Source organism: Camelus dromedarius, chromosome 32, assembly GCF_036321535.1.
Source record: "Camelus dromedarius isolate mCamDro1 chromosome 32, mCamDro1.pat, whole genome shotgun sequence".
In the NCBI taxonomy this organism is placed as follows: domain Eukaryota; kingdom Metazoa; phylum Chordata; class Mammalia; order Artiodactyla; family Camelidae; genus Camelus; species Camelus dromedarius.
In genome coordinates, this window is record NC_087467.1 from 5,766,648 (window position 1) to 5,786,471 (window position 19,824).

General features: G+C 56.6%; 1 protein-coding gene across 50 annotated transcripts in view; it reads left to right on the forward strand.

Annotated features, from left to right (window-relative positions):
• Positions 1-19,824, forward strand: part of CELF4 (CUGBP Elav-like family member 4) — a 287,892-nt gene that overhangs the window by 219,956 nt on the left and 48,112 nt on the right. The gene's annotated exons all lie outside the window — the stretch shown is intronic.

A 19,824-nucleotide genomic window follows, 5' to 3' on the forward strand; every position in this document is an offset into this window, starting at 1 on the left:
TTGGAGCTTTGGGTGATTGGGGTGGGGACACAGTGAAGAAGAGGGGAGAGAATTGGGGTCTGCCAGAGGGTGGGGTTCCTTTTTTTCCATGAATTAATGAGTAGTATGTCCTGGGCACTCCTCTGCCCCCTTTAGGACCCCCCCAAAGGGTGTGCCCACCTCCATGTCACCAGGGAAAACCCCACTGTGATGGAGCAATAGAAAGGCTGCCAGGCCAGGAGGAAGGAAATGGGCTGCAGCCCTGCCCTGGGAAGGCTCAGGCTAAGGGAGGGCTGCCCGTCTGGGCCTGGGACCGCTGAGGTCAAGATCCTGGAGCTACATACAGGCAGACAGGGAGGTGTCTGGAAGGGGACAGAGCAGGACGACACAGCCTCACCCATAAACTCAGGCCCTTGACCTGAGGGGACTGGAGTGTGGCCACAGGTGGCCTGCCTGCCCCTGGGACCTATGGTCCCTCCAGCTCAGGCCACAGCAGGGCCTTGACCTGGGCACAAGGCCTCTATGGCTCTGGGACCCTCCTGACCCAGGCTTGAATGCCACTCACCAGAGCTAGTGTCCTGGTGCCTCCTGATGGAGCCTCACCCCCCAGGGCACAGGCACGCCTCCCCGTGGCCCTTTGAGAGTTTCCCATCATGAGGACACGACAACAGAGGTGGCTCAGTGGAAGAGTGAAACGGTCCGGGGGTGAAGGGCTCGCGCTGTGTGCTCCTGCCCCTTTCCTGGCTGTCTAGTTACTCAGTTTCTCTGCTCACAGAGGCTCCTTAAATACCCATGGCCGGGGACCCCCTGCCCTGGCAGGGAGAGGAGTGGGGGTCCAGCCTCAGGCAGGCTTCCCCTCGGTGACATGGGACAGAAGCAGGGCCTCTCCTAGAGACTGTCTCCGGGAAGCAGGCTGAGCAGGACTTGGGGCCCGGGTCACCCCATCATGCCATGACTCACCGGCAACCCCTGTCCATGTGGCAGGGCCAGGAGGCAGTGGAGACCCCATCCCTGGCGGGGAGAATGCTCTCGAGTGCAGGGAGGTAGCTCAGAGAGGAAGTGGCACCCACAGTCCCAGAGGAGGGGGTCCCGAGGTAGGGGCGGCCAGAGACCTTGAGGAGGTGGCACCTGAGCTGCCTTGAAGGAGGGGACATTCCACATCTGGAGAAGTCGGGGCGGGATGAACAGCGCCCCATGGAGGGAGGTCCCTCTGGTGCGGAGCAGACAGCTCAAAGTCCCACCAGTTCACTCAGAACCCAAGAGGGGTGGCGGGAAGCCCTCTGCCCGGCAAGGTCTCGCTGATCGCCAACGCAAACCATTTCTCCCTTCACTTGCCTCGGAGGCAAAAGCTCTCCGACTCCAAGTTGCTAACCTCATCTCCTTTCTCCCATATATCTCCTGCTCTGACACTTGCCCCAAGCCAGATTAATCAGCTCTTTTATTCCTCCTGCAGTACAAAGGGGGGGGGGGGGAGAGAGACAAACCTAAACATCTATCTATTAATTGCATGTTCAATATTAAACAGCGAGATGTTCCTGAGTCAGCATCAACACCAAGCTATTTGTAAAAAAAGTTTAAAATAATTTAATATCCATTAAATACTTCTTTGAGGGGGAGGGGGTGGGGGAGAGGTGAACATTAAAAAAAATGAAAGAAATGTGAACAGGAGAAGGGGATGGAAGGCAGGGGTGGGCATTGTGGGGAGGGGCGATGGGGAAGGAAGAGCCCAGAAAGGTGAGGGAAAGGGGCAGGTGGAGGGAGGCCTGGGAGAAAGAGGGGAGGGAGCTGGGAAGACGTAGGGGGCACCTCTGGGTGGAGAAAGGAGGAGCAGGACGAGGAAGTGGCCCCAGAGGGAGAGGGTGGGTCTCCCCATCCCAAGTGATACAGCATCCCAGAGACCCTGAGGACATGGGCCACATGTGCCCTTACTACCCCCAGCTGCACCCCAGGGGCACCTGAGTGTCCATGGGCAGCGCAAAGAGATGAATTCTTTGCTTAGGACTGGAGGCTTTGAGCCTGGGGGGGACAGGAGGCAGGCTTTTCTGGACCCTGCCCACCACTGAGAGAGGCCTCAGCCCACTGCACAGTCATATCAAGTCCCAGCTTCTTATTCAAAGTCTCATGCTTCTAGAAGCATCCCTTGGTCACATCAGCCCACACTCAGAGATGGGGAGTCCAGGGACAGACGTGGGTGCTGAAGTGTTGGCAGGAGATCAGTGTGTGCAGGGGTGTGTTTGTAACTTTCGGGGCTCTGGTCTCTGATGTGAAATGCGAGCTGATGCCAACAGGCCACCATCCTGTTGGAACCCTTGAGGAGCTCAGTTCTCTTCTCTCCGGTGTGGGGTTGGCTCCAACCTTCCTCCGGGGGGACTGGAATGGAGCTAAGGTATCTGAAATGCACCAAGAGGAAGAGGGGCTGCCTGGGCGCTCAGCAGGGGCTCGCCAGAAAGAGCACAGGATGGCAGTTCTTGTTCCGGTCCAGGATTCCGAGCCCATCCTTGCCCAGAATGAGCGCTGGTGCAGCCCCGCGTCTCTGGACCTCCACCCGCTCCCCCAGGGATGGGAGGGCTCCCTCTCCAGTAAAGCTGCTGTTTACAGATCACCCACTGTGGGCTGGGACTTTAAACAAATTTGTTTAATCCATACAACAACTTCAGGAAGTGGAAGTTATCGGCCCCACAGAGGCACAGAGAGGCTAAGTAACTTGTTTCAAGTCACACAGCTAGGTGGTGGCAGAGTCAGAATTGAAAGCCCTGCCTGTCAGTCACGAGCACCTGGGTGCTCAGCACTCCTCGGACTCCCAGGATAGTCTTTTGGACTCAGGGGGCAGTGGGAAGGTGCAGCAAGCATTTGTCATGCCTCTAGTCTCGTTCTCAAGGGGACTCAGGGGAAAAGAACAGGGTCCCAGGTGAAGGAGGTAGGGCCGGGCTGGACCAGGAGCTCCCGGACCTACCCATAAGACATGAGAGACCAGTGCTGGAGGGGTCAGATAAGAGAGAGCTCACTGTGACCAGGAGCAGGCAGGGAGAGCTTCCTGGAGGAGGTGAAAATTGGACCAAGAGACATAGATTTGGTAGGAGACAGTGAGGGCCCAAAGGAAAAATGGGGCTTTGAATACAAAGCCAAGGGGTTGTGCTTGTCTCCTTCAGAAGCAGGACCCCCCGCCTCTGTGGGGGGGGACCAGGCAGAGAAAGAGGGCATCCCAGCTGTAATGTCACCAGGCAGGTAGAGAGGATACGGTCCCTGCTACCACCACCAAGAGCCAGGGTTCCAGCCAGGCTGGGAAAGAAAACCGAAAGAGAAAGAGCCTCCCTAGGACCCGTCCCTCTGCGAGAAGGAGCCGGTTCGCCTCGCCGAGCGCGGTGGAGCATGTTGTATTTCAACGCACGTTCACCCCGAAACAAGCGAGCCAGTCCATTAACCAGGGGAGTGAGGCCAGCAGACGCACGCTGCCCCCTAAAAGCCGCCCAGCACCAGAAGCCACCCCCGCCTCTTCCCGGTAGCCATCCACAGGTCGGAAGGTTTGGCTGATGCAGGCCTCATCCCGGCTGCATTTGGAGGAGGCCCGGAGGCACTCACACACCTTTCCCACCAACGTGCCTTCCACTCACACCGACAAAGGCACTCGACGACACACACTCAATTTCACATGCACGTCTTAGCGAAGTGGAAACCAAATGCCCCCGCCAGGGACACAGTGGCTGGGGGTGGCGCACAGCCTGGGGCCACGGGTTTCAGCTCATCAATATGAAATGACAGAAAGAACACAAGATGTCAGGGTGTGGAGCTGGAGAGGCTAGAAACCAGGATGGCTTGAAAGGGAGGTCTGGGAGAGAGGGGATTCAAGGGGCTGCCCGCTCAGAGAAGGCAGTGATGCACCGGGGAGCCCCTCCAGAGGGGACAGGAGCAAGGGGGAAAACAGTCTGGCAGGGTCGCTGCCTCAGCCCTCACCCCTCCAGGGACATGTGAGACACGCGAGGCCCCAGCTGGGGAAACTGTCACATCTGCCACGGGGACCACCGAGGGGCCCCTGTGGTCCCTCCCTGGTGCATCCGGGTGTGTTGTCCTGAGCAGGCCTTCGTCAGGCCCAGGAAGGGCGGCAAAGGCAGCAGCCGAGACTGAACCTGGGAGGGGAGCCTGGGTGGAAGCCCGATAATCATGGAAGGAAAGGCATGGGGCAGACGTGAGCAGGAGGGCTGAGCTCCCGGTTATAAAGTCCTGTGGTCCCCTCGCTGGCTCAGGGCTTCGGGGGGGTTCAGGAGATGTCAAAGGGGGTGGCCCTGAGCTCCAGCCATGGACCCCCCCCCCCACATATGGAAGAGGGTGATGGAACTTGTTTCATGTCCCCTCAAGTCCTGCAGAGCAGCCTGGGGCTGAAGGGCCCTGCTGCAGCTTCCATCGCCCCCATCTCCTTCCTCTGCAGACCTGGGAGCCCACGTCTGCTTCTCTCCACCAGCTCAGTCTCCCGCCCCGTCTCAGTCTGTCTCTGGCTGGAGGGGCAGGGCACGGAGGTCGTGCAGGGTCCGGGGCAGGTGGAACAGCCTGTGAGTCATCCATTTCCACTTGGTCCAAGGCAGGTGTGGGCCGGTCACTTAGCCAAGCGGCTCCTCAGCCCCTCGCAGCTCCCCGTCCACTTAACGGCATCTTCAGGGCGTCCGTCCCCCTCACCTCGGCCAGCGCTCGTGTGGCAGCGGAGCCCCGCTGGGCCGGCTAATGAGGTTGGACACGATGCATGTGGACGTGGCTCCAAGGCCCTCCCCGGGGCTGCGTTCCCCACCATAAAACCAGGGTTGACTCCGTCATCCCGGCCCCTCCACCATCTGTATCCCCATCAGTTCCTGCAGCTTTTAAAATCCTATTAAGTTCCTCATTCCTCCTCCGAGCATTATTTTATTTCTAAACAGACTCAGACAACGTGCTGTCAGGGGGCCTTCGAGGGACCCACGGCCACTCTGATGACCCCCAGCCCCGGTGCTGGTTTTCTCACTTCCAGACTCTTCTAGCTGCTTGGTCCCACACCCCAGGCAGGCAGCTTCAAGGGCAGCCCGTGAAATGGCCCCACTTTATGAAAATTCAATATACAGAAGTTTCTATTTTCCCATCTTGAGAGGCAATAAATGACTCACTTGACAAAAGCTTCTGGGTGAACAGAAATCCCTCAGGGTGGTGCTAGGAAGCCCCTGTCCCAGGCGGGAGTGGGTACAAGAAACATATGGTTAAGGGGCCAGGGGCCACAGCATGTGGAAAATTAACCCAAAATTATGCTAAGAGGGTGGGGAACAAGGTGTTTTTAAAAAAACATATTACTCTAAATGGCCCCTAGCCTGAGATGCAGTTCGGGGGCAGGGATGGGGGAAGATGTTAAGAACAGGCTGGAAGGACAGGTGTGAGGTCCCGCGAGAGGTCCTGGGTGAGGTTCCCCTGGTGGGGGTGCGGGGAGGAAAGAGACTTTGGCCCCAAGAAAAGTCTCATTTCTGCAGCAGCCAAGCCGCTGTCTGGAAGTCAAGGCCCCCAGCAAGAAACCCTCGGCCTCCACCCCAGTCTCTCCCCTTTGGGGCCTCAGGAGCCTCCGCCTGGGGTCCAGCACATCCTGACTTCTACTTTGGGGCTCCTGGTTTGTATCCTGCCTGAGAGACCCCAAAACGAGTGGAGCTCACCCCACCCCAGCCAGAGGGTGCAACTCTGGGCTGAGAAGGGATCCAGGGACTGAGGCCCCAAGCCAGCACCTAAAGAAGAGGTGTCTGCCATTCAAAGCAGAAAACGCTCCCCGCCTCCCCAGCCCTGCTCTTTCTGTGCCCCACAGAAGTCCCTGGAAGCAGGCAGTGTCCCTGCTCCTCCGTGGCCCCGGATGTGTGTGTGACGTGGATGTGTTGTGGGGGGAGGGGGTGCCTTTCCTCACTCCCCCACCCCCAGACCCTGCAGACCCCCGGATCCTCAGTTCCTCAGCTTATTCATTTCAACATTCTTTCCCTTCCCACAGCTGTGTCTGCGCCCAGCGGGCTGGACCGAGAGGTCAAGGTGAACCTCTGTCTGTGGGATTGCCAACTGCACTGTTGGCACCCCGGTGGCCCGGAGAGGCCCCAGGAGCCATTGTGTCCACCCTTCCCCCACAAGTCGGCTCCTCACCCAACCCCTCCTGCTTTTAAAAACCATCAAGAAGAAAAGAAACTCCAGGCCTCCTCGGCCTCCTTCCTCAGAGCTCCAAAACCCTGTTTTGTCGGCCTGTCCTGTTCTATTCCCACCGGAATTTCTCTAGCTGTAGATTGTAATGTTTTCCCGTGAACACCAGCCCCAGAGCCAATGTCCTGGCAGATCTTTCATGTACTTGAGTTCCTGATTTATTTTGGACTGATGTTTAAGAAAAGGCATTACAGTGCTCAGCTCGGGAAATTCGTGTCCGACGTAAAGACGGCACATCCCCACTTCCCAGGCAGTCGTGGTGCTCAAGCTGGGGCAGGAGTCACCTGCCTTCAGAAAGGGTTAAGGATTAGACATCTGATCACCCGGCCATGTGGTCAGTCCAGGGCGTGGCTTCTTTGAGGGGCAGGAAGTTCTACCACATATCTGACCACAATCCCTCCTACTTTTGTTTAAGCATTTTCAACAGTTAGTTTCTTTGGATCATGGTACAAAGTTCCCCTGCCCTGCGGTTTTATTCTCCGTAATCCCTGTTCCTTCTGACTTCAAAAAGGATCTTTGTCTCCTTTCTTTCCCAAGCTCCTTTTAAAAAGAATTTTTACAAATCCAGGAAGGTCCTCTTGTTTACACAACTGAACCCAAACAGCAGCTGCTGCGTGAAGACAGGTCTTTGTGGTTGGGGAAGGAGGTGGCTGGTGGGAAGGGTCCCCAGAGAGGGGCCCATGAGACAGACACACATTATAAATACCTCGGTAACTCCTGCCATAGGTGCGAAATTATAATTAACTGCAAACCTGCTGAGCTTAAATGGACTTTAGGTTTTCAGCCGGGGGAAGGGGTGTTGATTGATCTGCATTTTGTTTCTAAGGTTCTTTTAATCCATTCGGCAAGTTAAGTTGAGACTCGTGGCTCCTCACCAAATTCCCTCTGGCCCCGGCTAATTTAGCAAAGGACTGTTTCAGGGGAAATGGGATATTAATCATTGCAAATGGGCTCCTGGATGATATTTAAAAGCTGCCGCATGTGTGCCCAGGCTGAAGGAGCTGGTGACAGGAATAGGAATGACAGAGAGAGGGGACCACCGCCCTCGGTCTCCCACGCCATGTCACTCCCACGGATGCCTGTTGCTGGCGCTGCGTGGGCAACGCAGGAGGCAAATGCTCACTTCCTCGGGAGATGCACAGGATGACAGAGGAGGTGTCACAGGCAGTCCTCAGAGCTGCGTTGAGCGAGCCCTGACGTGGGTGAGAGGTATCCAGCGCCCTCCTGGTCCCTGACACACCCTACTTGGAACAGACTGATAGCAACGTGGGAGCGGTGAGGTTGTGCAGGGGGCAGTGGGGGTGGGAGGCAGGGAGAGAACATGGACCAGAGAGATCAGAAAGGGGCCTGCTTGGCCTTCAGAGGGGAGAGGATTTGAGTGTGGAAAGGCAGAGTTTCCCAGGTGGGAAAATAACCTGGGCCACGGAAAGCTTGGAGGATCCCCAGAGGCCAGAATGAGAGGTCTACTGTGGGGGGAGGGCAAGATACGGGAACACTGGTTCCCAGAAGGTGCTTTAAATGATGTATTTTGGTGAAAGGAAACCATCACAGGCTTGGGGGCAGACAGTGACTCGGATATAAGTAGTGTTTTGGAAACACAGTAGCTGAAGTTGGTCCAGCCAGATTGGGGAGGGAACCAGAGCCAGAAGACCAGCAGGGACGGGGCTGGGCGTCACACCCAAATTTCCTGCCCTTCCCACAGTGATGCCTCACCCCCTCCTATTGCAAAGGAGATGGTGACAACCGCTCTGAGCCGTCGTAGGTGGAACACAGTTGGTGAACAGTGGAATCTTCCCTGATGACAGCCGCTGCGATGATTTTATTCTTAGAGTGCATGGGAAATGAGGGGTGATGGGGGTGAGGACCTCTGATAATGATAAGGTGTGATCAACAAAGTGCAAATAGAAATCATACTGCCCAGGGCCGGAGCTGTGCTGAGCATGTGAATTCACCAGAACAGGGCAGGATAAGGAGGGCTTCCTGGAGGAGGTGGTTGTTGGGACGACAGGTTTACCAAGAGGTAGCATCTGGGCTGTGTCACAGGGAAAGACATGGAAACAGAGACAAGCAAGGCAAATATGTGGCATCTTAGATCTTTTTAAAAACAATGTAGAATTGGTTTGGCTGGAGAAGAGGGTCCACTCTCTGCCATGGGAAGACCAGATGTTGTGCGTTGTGGGTCTCACTGCTCCTCGAATTCCAGGGCACGGGCACTTACACTCATGCACACAGGGTCTGAATCTGGGGGCACCCTGCCTCTTCTCACCTCTCAGCCCAAGTTCACCAGGCCCATCCCAGGGTCCCATGTCTCTCCTTTATGCTGCTGCCCAGTCTTCCTGTTCCGACGTGCTTGCCTGCTCTTAGAGGCTCCTTCCCCACCCAGCCCAGTACGGTGCACGTGGGAACCAGGCAACGCCTGCAGCAGTTGCCGCTAAAACTGAGCCCAGGCTCTGGAAGGAAGATGAATAGAGCAGGAGGGCCTTGGTCCTCTCATTATGTCATCCAGAGCCTCCTGTAAGAGCTCCTTGGGCCCTGAGGCGGGCTGAGCAGCACCCCTATTTTCACACAGCCAATAATCAGCCTTCACCCCTCAGCTCTCCTGGGCAGGACCTGTGCCTTGCTGCCTTCTCTTAGATCTGGCTGCTGTGTTGAAGTTCTCCCAGCATCAATGCCACCCATCAGAGGCACAAAGGATGAGGCTGGACCACAGCCCTCAGGCTGAGCTTTCCAGCTCCTCATTCCCCTCCCCCATGCCCTTTGGATAAAGGGAAGGGTGTAGGGGCATCCAGGGAGGGTCTGAAGTGGAACTTTTCAAGGTACAAACCCACTCAGCAGTAGGATAAGTCTGTCTCTGGCCTTTCTCAGCGTGGAGAGAGTAGCAGGTGGAGAAACTCCATGTCTGCCCAGCAGAGGGGAGCCAGCCTGGGTACTCAGGATCTTATCTGTCTGGGTCTGGCGAGGAGGAAGGCTTTGCAGAGGCTGGAGGTCAGCAGGGACCAGCCAGCACGGGTTTTCTTTTTGGCCATGTCAGAGACAAATCCATTCATGATCCTGACCCAGGTGACTTAGGAGGTTTAAGGCTCAGGCGGGAATGGCCAATTCCAGGGCACTCAAGTGCAGAGAGATGAGTCCTTCCCCTGGTGAGCTGAGGGACCATGAAAGACAGGTGCGTGGGGATTCAGGAAGGTGTCTTCAAGTCTTTGCTGAGCTTTGGACCCTAGAGAAGCTCACAATCCAGGGAGGAGATCAGTTTACAGCCTCAAAAGCACTAGATGAGCAGCAGTGGAGAGAGCAGGAGCCAGAGAAGAGAGCTGCACAGGTGGAAGCAGTCAGGGAAGTCTTTCTGGAGGAGGCTCCCTATTAGAGGGGATCGGGCTGAGAAGCCGGTGAGACAAGATGCAGGTCCCCTGGCATAGATCCTGTCCAAGGGAAATGAGGAAACTGTTGGGCCCGAGGAGAGGATCCCAAGCAATGCCTGGCTAAAGAATTGGGGGTTTTCTGGAAGATGATAGGAAGTCCTGGAGATAACAGACGAGGGTAATGATTGATGGAAGCTGGATGCGGGAAGACTGGCCACCTGGGGGAGCACGGGGCTGGACAGGGTATCAAGGAGGATGAGAGACCCTTTTAGCCTCCAGTTGTGAGGGGAGGGGCAGGGGGCAAGGAACTAAACCCTGATTTCAAGACCCTTTTTTCACTTGAAGTATAAGCCCGAAGCCACCTGTGCCCTGCCCAGTATCTGCTGCCTTCAGATCTCCAGGTACACGCCCACCTTCAAGCACACACCCACCCCTGGACAGTCGTCTCTGACCCTTCCCAGATGCCCAGCTCCAAGTGGACACAACCCTCATCAGGGTCCACCCTGCTGGAGTGTGTTCTCCAGCTGTTCCTCTCCGGGCTTCCCGGCTCAGACCCTTTCCTGCCCTCTGTCTGAGCCATGAAGTCAGGCAGTGGGTGTCAGTTTCTCATCTCTCCGTGGGGGCAGGCGTGTCTGGCCCTGGACCAGAGGTCAGTCTCCCACTTGGCTTTCTAAACAGGAGCTTGCTCTACCATGCTGGCTCTCTGCTGGCCTAAAAGCAGCCCCCTCCCTCATCTCCCCACCCCAAACCCCTCCAAAGCCAGGCCCACAGGCAGGGGGCGGACATGGACAGCGGGGCGGGGGGCCACTGACATTGGCATTCTCCTTGCAGCGCATCTTAATAATTTAATGGCTATTAGCAGGGCCGCCGTGATGCAGGGGAGGGGGCGCAGGGGGAAGATTTATAGAGAGAATTCACTCCAGGTTGGGGTTTTGTCTTCCTCTGTTTTCCTGGCATTTATCATGCATGTTTTAATTTGGATCGGAGAGTTGCTACCATCTGGCCATTATCGCAAAGAAATATTCATTTTCACTGAGTGACACAGGCTCCATTCATCACCGAGCGCGCTGATTGCCCCGCGAGAGTGGGGCTGCGCTTTCTCCTTCATTTGAAATGAACCTTGAGCTATGACCAGGTCCAATGTTCGGGGACCAGAGGCACAGGGGCCGGCGGCTGCCAGTGACCTCCCAGGCATGTGCACAGGGAGCGCTCTGGGGGAGGGCCAGGGTGGGAGTGGGGGGGAGCCAGCCTTCTCCTGCAATCATAGCCCCCACCACGTCCCCTCGCCTCCCCTGGGTGTTTGTTGGGGGGCTATTGGTGGCCCCCACAGTCTCCCCTAGGCTTCTGACAGCCAATCCCCCACCCACCCTGACGTGCAGGGCAGCCCTCAGGCCAGACCACAGAGATGACAAAGGTGGCCCCTCTCCTCTGGCCTCAGCGTCTGCTAAAGGCATGGATGCTGTCCTGCCAAGGGCAGACCGTGCTTAAACAATCTTCCCCCAACAGGATATCACTCCAGTGGTGTCATTTCAGGTCAGGACTGTGTGGGGGACAGAAGGGCCTCCTCGTTGTCCTCTCATCACGTTATGGTGGCACCATCGGGCTGGGCCTGTGGGAAGAGACGAGTCGGCCTCCTCCAATTGGGACATTTCTAGAGTGTCACCCTCTACGCACTGCTCACCGCGCATGCCATTGGGGGCCGCTGAAGGCCTCTTGTCAGCAGTGGGCACGGAACCCAAGCACAACTCTGGACACCCAAGGAGGGTGCTACTGAGCACCCCCTGATCAGGCTGAGCCCCACTTTAAGCCCACTCAATAAGCAGGCATCCAGAATCTGCTAAACAGAGAAAAGAGGAGAAAATCGTTTTTTCATCCATTTTAAAGAGTTGAGTTCAGGGCACCCAGAATTTACTGGGCCCCTTCTGTGTTCCTTGCCTGGTGGGGATTCAGACACTCAGCATGAAGACATCAGCTGAGCAGCTTCTCCACTCCCCGCTCCTCCCCTCTCCCCAGCCACCGCCCAGCATTCAGCACTCCGAAGGGGAAAAGGGAGGAGTCAGAAACAGCTTCATGGGGGAGATGTTTGCTGTGTCAGAATGGCGAAATCAGGCAGGGGGGCTCTCGTCTGCAGAAGTTCTGCAGCCCAGGGGCCAGCTGGCCTTCCTAGTCTCTGTCCTGGAAACTGCAGCCAGACTTTGAGCCTGAGGCCCCCAGCCCCCAGTGGGACCCAGGTTTGACCAAGACCCAGAGGACTGTGCTGGAGGAACGGGAGCCCAAGGGCAGGACCGCGTGAGCTTCGCCGCCTCTTCCCCACTAGGGAAGAAAGGCGCAGGCGTCCTGCCCGCTGCAGTCACCACCCACAGGCCGTTCCATAAGCACAGACTGAGCGTCCATTGTGTGCACACCACACCCGGTACAGGTGAGCCCTGCCAACGTGATTCTTGACCACAAGGGGTTTATAGTCTGGCTGGGACTGGGTTAAAAGCAATGAGACCATTAGGAAACCGTAAAGGACCTCTAAATACACTATGTAAACCCACAAGTGAGGGCCTTAAGGTGCAGAACAGGAAACCAACAGACCTCAACCACTCCCCTCTGCCATGGGTAACTATCCCCTTCTCCCAGCTCCATGACTTAGATAATATTAGGCAATAACATTGCTCCATTGTATAGATGAGGCAACTGAGGCCCAGAGGTTTACCTGCTGATGGGTGGGTGGGTGCATCTGGGAAGGAACACAGGTCCCTCTAATTCCCAGCACCACGCTGTGGGTCTGCAAAAACCTAGGATAACTTTGAGTAGGAGGTGACATTTCAGCTGGATAAGATGGGAGCAAAGGGGGACCTGCCTGCCTGTCCTCAACCCCTGGTCTTCTCCCCAGACACTTGTTGAGCTAAATTAGCTGTCCTCCGCGGGATCCCTCCTCCCGGCTTCCAGCAGCCTAGGGCGAGGTCTCCACCTCCTTGGAAGGCGGGGACTGTTGCTAAGCCGGGCTGAAGGGCCCCTCCCCGCCCCCCAGGAACGCGGACCCACCCCCTCCTCCCTTGGAGCTCATTCCATGACACCAGCAGCTCTGAAACATCTGCTCCTCTATCCCGGACCCGCAATTTGAATAAATTACCCCGACGTGGCGGCAGCCTGTTATTAATGGCTTGAGTTTTATAAGATGCTTTAGTTTAATAACACTGTATCCCAGTGCAGCATTTCTCCAGGATATTTTTATATTTTGCCTCCCTCCATCCTTCGCCCATCCGGGGCTCTGATCCCGGGGCCATGACCCCCATCAACCGGCTACCCACGCCCTGTTGGCTCCTCCCCGGGAAACCGGGGACCACCAGCCCCCATCTCCGTTTGTCAGCCCTTCCCGGAGACCCAGGCACGCCCACCGCTGTGCCACCGTCTCAGGGCTGTGCAGAAAAGGGGACCACCGCCAGGTTGGTTGCTCCTCCCCCAAAGGAAGCCCATGGGGACAGAGCCCCTGAAGGCAGGGCAATGCAGAGAGCTTGTCCCAGGCCAATTCTGCGCCCCTCATCCCATAGCCAGGGCTCTGCTGCCTTTGGGAACCCGCAGAAGCCTGGTGAGCCAGCTTGCCTCTCCCCAGTTGGGCTGGCAGTGTCTGCATCTTGGGAGGGGCTGAGGCAATAGCTTATTTCTTTATTCACTGCCCCTGGTTCTTCATTATTTTGTTGGTTTGTCCATGTGCTCATGCCCCACACACCTCCTACATGAAGCCCTCCCAGGTTACCTCCAACTGCCCTTCCAGCTCCTCCTACATGCCCAGACTCACCCCTTCTCCACTGCTCTCCGTACTATCTTCTCTCCCCACTGCCCCCTGTCCAGCCTTCTTCAGGAAGCACCCCCATCCTCCCAAGGCCTGGCCAGCCCTTCCAGAATTAACAATAGGCACTCAACCATGTGTGCTGCTTCCACAAGCTTACGCATCTGTGTGGGTGAGGCTTCCTGCAAAGAATGGGTGCGCTTACTGAGAGGGAGAAAAGTAGGCCAAAGGGTGGGTGGGCTTGTTCCTTGGGCATGTAGGACAGAAAACGTTGAGGCTTAAATAAGGAGCCCGTGTTGTCATGTCCTTGGTCTGTTCCCAGCAGTCTAGGAGTACGGAGATGCGGGCCTCTTGTGGGTTCATCCCTCCCCAGCCCAAGCTCCGGAAGCAGTGGGTACAGGTCTGGCCCAGCACCACGCTCACCTCACCACAAGGCTGTGGGGAGCTGGCCTCTGAATGGTTTGGGGAGCTTGCTGCCAGGAAGCCCCCAGGGTGAGCGGCAGGAAGCAGGAGGAAAGGCTGTTCCTTGGGGTGGGGCGTGGGGGTGAGCAGGTAGGACAGAAGGAGGGCAAGACTCGCCAGTCTCTGCCCCCATGAGGGTCCTGTGAGCCCCGGAAGCCCAGATGCCACACTCCAGGGGAGGTCCTGGAGGACCCTTCTGGGCCAGGGCCAAGCTGAACTGTGTAGTCCCCTGTTCCTGGGAACCTAGAGGTGACCCTGACACTGGCTCTCAGATGGAGATGTCACGCCCCCTTCAATCCCGCACCCCCGCTGCGTTCTGGGGGCTCCAGGGGACCAGCTCTTGCCGCTTCCCCTTTGGTCCCCCAGTACTGTGGGCCTCTGCCTTTTGCTAAGAGCCCCACCGTTATAACATAATTACTGCTGAAAATGACCTTTAAAATATATTTTAAATTCAAAATGTCTTTAAACCCTTCACTGAGCACCATTTTTCAATTTCAACGACTGTTTTCCTTTTTGGGGGTTGGAGGGGTAGTGAAGGAAGGAGTCCTCTGCAAGGATTTCAAATGTTAGTCTCTTGGGTTAGAAGCAGGCTGGGCTGATGGCACTGGCACCACCTTGCAGGGGCTCGGGGTGGTGGGCGGGAGGAGGGGACGCGGCTGGACCAGAGCAGGGCCCCGCCTTCCTCCCAGACACAGTGTCTAGAGAGCTGCGAGCCCTGCTCGTACTTGCCCACCCTCTGCCCCCAGCCTCCAGCCTCTGACTGGCTCTCACTCACCCCAGGCCACTTGAATAAGAACCCAAGGGAGTGCTGAGAACACCGGGGCAGTTGCAGCCAGTTCCTGACAGCCGTCCTCTGCCAGCTTTGTTTCCTCATCCCCTCTCCTTCCAGAGGCCACTGACACATGATGTCCAGTTTCCTTCCTGCTCAGCACCCTCCAGGGGCCCCCAATTCCTGCAGGATGGCGCCCCCTCCCCACTCTGCACCCCTACACCTCCATTTCCTGCCCGCTTTGCTCTGATCTGGCTGGTATGCCGTGTCCTCAGACAGCCTGCGCTCCTGGCTGCTCTGACCACTCAGTGACACTGTCACCAATAAGGAAAATGGGCAGGAAGCAAAGCTAGGCCATTTGCAAGTGACCACAGCCGTCCCCAGACCTGCTCTCCCAAAGATGGGTCTGGGAGAAGGGTCTAACCTGCAGGACCCACCACACTCCTCTGATACTGCTTTAACCCACGGTCCTCCACATCTCCACCCCCATGAAACTCTGCTGTGCCCCCATCCCAATGTCCCCAGGCTTCTGTCCTCGCTAGTCCTGCCCCTCCCTCCCATGCACCGCCTCCAGGAAACCTAGACTGGGAGTCCTGTGCTGCCCAGTATCACCACAGCACCTACCTCCCCATGTGGTCCCTGACTTGCATTCTCCCTCCTCAGTAATCACAGGGCCGGCCACCCTTTGTTCACCCTGTCTCTCCATCAGAAGGGGGCTCCCAGAGGCTGAGTGAGTTGAGGCTAGCTGCTGACGTGGGGGCTACAGGAGGGGGCTGCCTGCCGCGGTGACAAGGGGATCGGGGCAGTGTGAGGTTTCTGGCCCCCTACGTGGAAGGGGTACTTTCTACTTTTGGGGCTCAAGTCCTGTGGATACTGACAGGAGCCGCCCTCTCCCCAGCCACTTCCAGCAGCAGGAGAGGGTAGAAGCAGGGGTTAGGGAGCGGGCTGTGATGTGGTGGGGCCCCATGCTGGTAACTCCACAGATCTTCCCCAGGAGGGAGTGGCCCGTGGGCACCAGAAATTTCTTCCAGTGTATTCTTGGGGCTTTTCCTAAAATGCCAAATTCCCTCTAGCATCCAACATGCTCAGTGTGAAAGTCAGCATAAGTTCCCAAGTACAAACAAAGCAATGTGAATGCTGTCCAACTCTTTGGCTCACCTGAGTTTTTAGACTGGCCTGAGTTTTGAATGACCTCTGCCTTCAGCCATGGAAATTAGACTCAGTGATGCTGAGAAGTCATTCTAGCTGCTGCCCTTTCTTGATTGAGCTTTGGGGTGTGGTAGCTCCCTGACCTCCCATAAAGGAGCTCAGGGTGTGAGGGAGGGGAGAGAGGGTAGGACTCTCAGAGGTCAGAAGACAGGGCGTGTGGAGTGGGTGCAATGGGATGACATCTATGACTTGGCTTTGAGCCCAAGTTCTTGGAATCCTTGCTGCTGCCCTGAGGGTCCTTGACAAAGGTGGATGAGAGGCAGGCTGAAACAATGAGGCTCCTACAGAGAGTGAGATGCCAGAGGGGCAGAGCAGAAAGCAGCGTGGGGGTGGGATGCCAGCCAAGTTCAGGCCCAGCCCCTCCACCTCCAAATCCTCCCATGCAATACCCTACACCCCTCCACCAGACTGGCATTCCTCCGCTCACCTGATCCTCCATTCCCAAACTCAAGTATCTGGAATGTGCCCTTATTTTCTGTTCCCTTTGATTGACTTTCAAGAGCCCCCTCACTCTGGCCCCAGCTGTTTACCCCCTCCAACATGACTACAAGGTGGGCCTGGGGCTACTCAGGAATAGCCAGCTTGAAGAGTCCTAATGCAATTCACCTTGTGATATGGTCATCTTAAGAGGAGTATGGTGTCCAGAATAGAGGAGGTGATGGCTCTGCTTTAATGATAGTGTCTATCTTACAATGAGGTCTTTGAGATTCAAAAGGACTAAATTACTTGCCTGCAGTCACGCAAAAATTAAATGGTAACGACTGGACTGGAATCCAGATGTGCATGACTCTGAAGTCGTGGCCCTCAGCCCCTTCTCTCTTCATTCCTTCTCTAAATCCTACCCTGACACAAAGTCCAGCTCAAAGCCTCCCTCCTCCAGAAAGCCTTCCTTGCTTGCATCAGCACCCCCACAACTTCCCCTAACCTCTGTATAATCCTTTCCATGCGTGTTGCGTGTTTGCTCCTTGATAAGGTCATATGTTCCTGAGGGTTGGAGAGTGGCCCCAGCCCCACACACCCTCCTGTAGGTCCTCCCCAGTGGACAAACCAGAGCTGGTCTGCCTTCCTACACCAACAGCCTGCCTCCTCCTTCACCTGCCCAAGCCCAGAGCGGGCCAGCAGTCTGGACAGTGGTGGTGAGGACAGCAGAGCAGGGAGAAGGCCAAAGGTGGAGAGACATCCAGGCTCCGTGATGTACATACAGTAACAAGACAATGCAGTGTTTCCCATACTCTGTCGTAAATATTATATTTATAACATCAATTAAATGCCTGTGACTTAAACCATTTATAACAGAGATACAGCTACTCAATGAACCATTAGCAGAGTCAGCACCTTCTTGTTCCCAGCAAAGTCCGTCACAGAGTGATGGTTCAGCCTGGGCTCCCAGCACCTCCCCAGACGGGCTCCTGGGGCTCATGGATGGGAGGAGGGGCCGCACGGAGCAGGAGAGCCCACTCCCCTGGAAGGCACAGTCAGGCAAGGCCGAGCTGGGAGAAACCATTCGGTCCAACCTCCTGCGTTGCCTGAAGCGGCCGCGGGTGCAGTGAATGGGGGGAGAACACCTGTCCTCGGGGTTCTCCTGGAGCCCTCACCCTGTAAGCTTCCCCGCTGGGGCGAGCGCTGCTTCCAGGGGCTGTGGGGAAGCCGTGTCTCTGCCCTCAGGGACGGACGTGCTGGGCGCCCTGCGGGGGTGTGGGGTCCAATGCAGCAAGCAATCAGTGAGCGCCCACTATGTAGGGGGTGATGCCCCGACCTCTGCCTCCTTGCATGGCAGGCCTGGTAGGGGACAGGGATGAGGAATCAGGCAGAGACAAGAGCACGTGAGGATATGGGGGCAGTGGGAGTCCCTGGGTAGGCTCTCACTCAGGCTGAGGCAACTTTCCTCCATCTGCTGCCCCCTTCTCTCCTGATGACTGGACCCTGCCTTTCCATCTCCCTGCCTCCACCTTTGCCGCCTCAGTCCATTCTCCACACAGTGGCCCCATCAGAGCCTGTCTCTCTGCTGCTTAACTCTCCAGGGGCTTCCATTTGTCTCACTCAGGTGAGAGTCTCAGGCCCTTACCTCCCCTGGTCCTGCTGCCTCTCTGACTCCGCCTCCAGCTACCCTCTCCGTCCCTCCCTGGCCCCTGTAATCTGGCCTCTTGGCTCCTCAAACATCGTCGTCGCTGCTCCAGCATTTGCATCAGCTGTTCTCTCTCCCCCGTAATCACTTTTCATCACGACTCAGCTTACCCATCCCTCTCACCCAGGCCTGTCTGACTTGCCAGCTGATGTGGCCCAAGCTGCCCCAGCTGCCACCTTGTTTTATTTTATTCATGGTACAGACCACTACCCTGATCTTTTCTCATCCATCGTCTTCCTCTCCCTACTCAGAGGTGAGCTCCGTGCAGCCAGGGACTCCTTGTTCCTCCCTGTATCTCAGCACTTTGCTGGGTGCCTGGCCTGGAGCAGGGGCTCTGGAATAGATGTGTGGACACTGAGTACAAGGACCACGCAGGCATTGCTATGAAAGTGCCAGGGTGCAAGATCCTACCTGGGGTGCAGTCAGTGACAGTCTACAATGCAGGAGTTACATTTACCAGGTCCTGGGCCAGGTGCTGGGGGTCAGAGGTGAAGGGGGCAGGCCCCTCCTTCAAGGGACCTCAAGGAGCTCAGAGGGAGCCCCCAGGCTCAGGGCTCCCCAGATGGTGAAGGGCAGCGGGCTCTGAACTCCAGGCCCTGGGACAGGCTGATAGCAGCTGGGGGAGAATGGGCCCCAAGAGGGTCTGTTTAGAAGGTGAGAAGTGGGGGCCAACGGCACAGGAATCTGGAGGGGGAGGGTCAAAGACACAAAAGCACGGGGCTGGCCAGCTTCCAGGAAATTCTGTGCAATCACCAGAGAAACATATTTGAGAAAACAGAATTCTGAGAGTAACTTTGAAGCCTCGGTTGCCATGGGAACATATCTGTAAATACTTAACCGCAAACATTAAGTGAGTGAGGGAGCTGGAGGTTGCAGGGCTTGCCGCTGCGGGAGCCGGCCAAGTCCCTGATGCCTTCGTCCTCAGCCAGGCCGCCGTGCCTCTCCCTCCCAGGGTCTCTTCTTGGATACTGTTCCTTTCATCCACTCCTTTGCTCCTCCTGTCTTCATGAGCCAGACTCTCCAAGCAGGAGGCTTCCAAGTGGTCCCCGAGACACCACTTCTGGTTTTCTGCCTGCCCTTTGGTCCCCACACCCAACCCTGGGACCCCCGCTCTCAGGAGCCTCCCAGCCCAGAGATGACCAGGCCCCTGACCACACTCTCCCCACCCCTCTTCATCCACCTCACTTCTAAGGGATGGATGTAGTGAAACAGCGTAAATCAAGGAAATCTTTGCAACAAGTGCGTTTAAGAAGTGCTGTATGTTTTGCCTTCAGGAAGCCCTGGACTCACTTGCTAACAAGGAACCCCTCCTTTCTCTTCACTGTGCCTCCTCTGTCCCTCTGTCCACCTGGTCGGGGGCTCCCCCATGGCACCGTGACTGCATGGGGAACCCTATTTCCTTGGCCTGGCACTGACCAGGCTGCTCTGGTCCTGCCTAGGGGTTCTTAAACTTTCTGGGTCACAGACTCCTTTGGGAAACTGAGGGAAGCTTTTCATCCATCCATGAAATTGTGTCACAGGTTAGCGAGCACAGCCAGTCCCTGTGGAGGCGCTGGGCTGCCCTCCCAGGACTTACAGGTTAGGGGAGGGGCAGACAGTAGCAAGAACCCCAATCAAAGGCGCAGCTCCAGCGTGTCAGCCGGTGTTCAAGGTCAGGACAGGGTCCCACGTGGCTGGGGTGGGACGAGGGAAGACAGAGAAGGAGTGGGTAGCAAGGATGGGCACGGAGCCTACGTAGGATCTAGAAGACCGTTTAAAAGGCTTTCCATTTTATTCGGAGTGAAACAGAGAACACAGGAGGCTTTGAGCAGAGGAGGGACGTGCCTGGCTTGCTCTGGCTGCTGTCTGGAGACAGACTACAGAAGATGAGGTGGAAGCAAGGGACAGTTAAGAGGTCACTGCAGTGACAAAGCAGAGATGGGTCTGGCTGGAACCTGGGTGGTGGGTGTCACGGTGAGAAAAG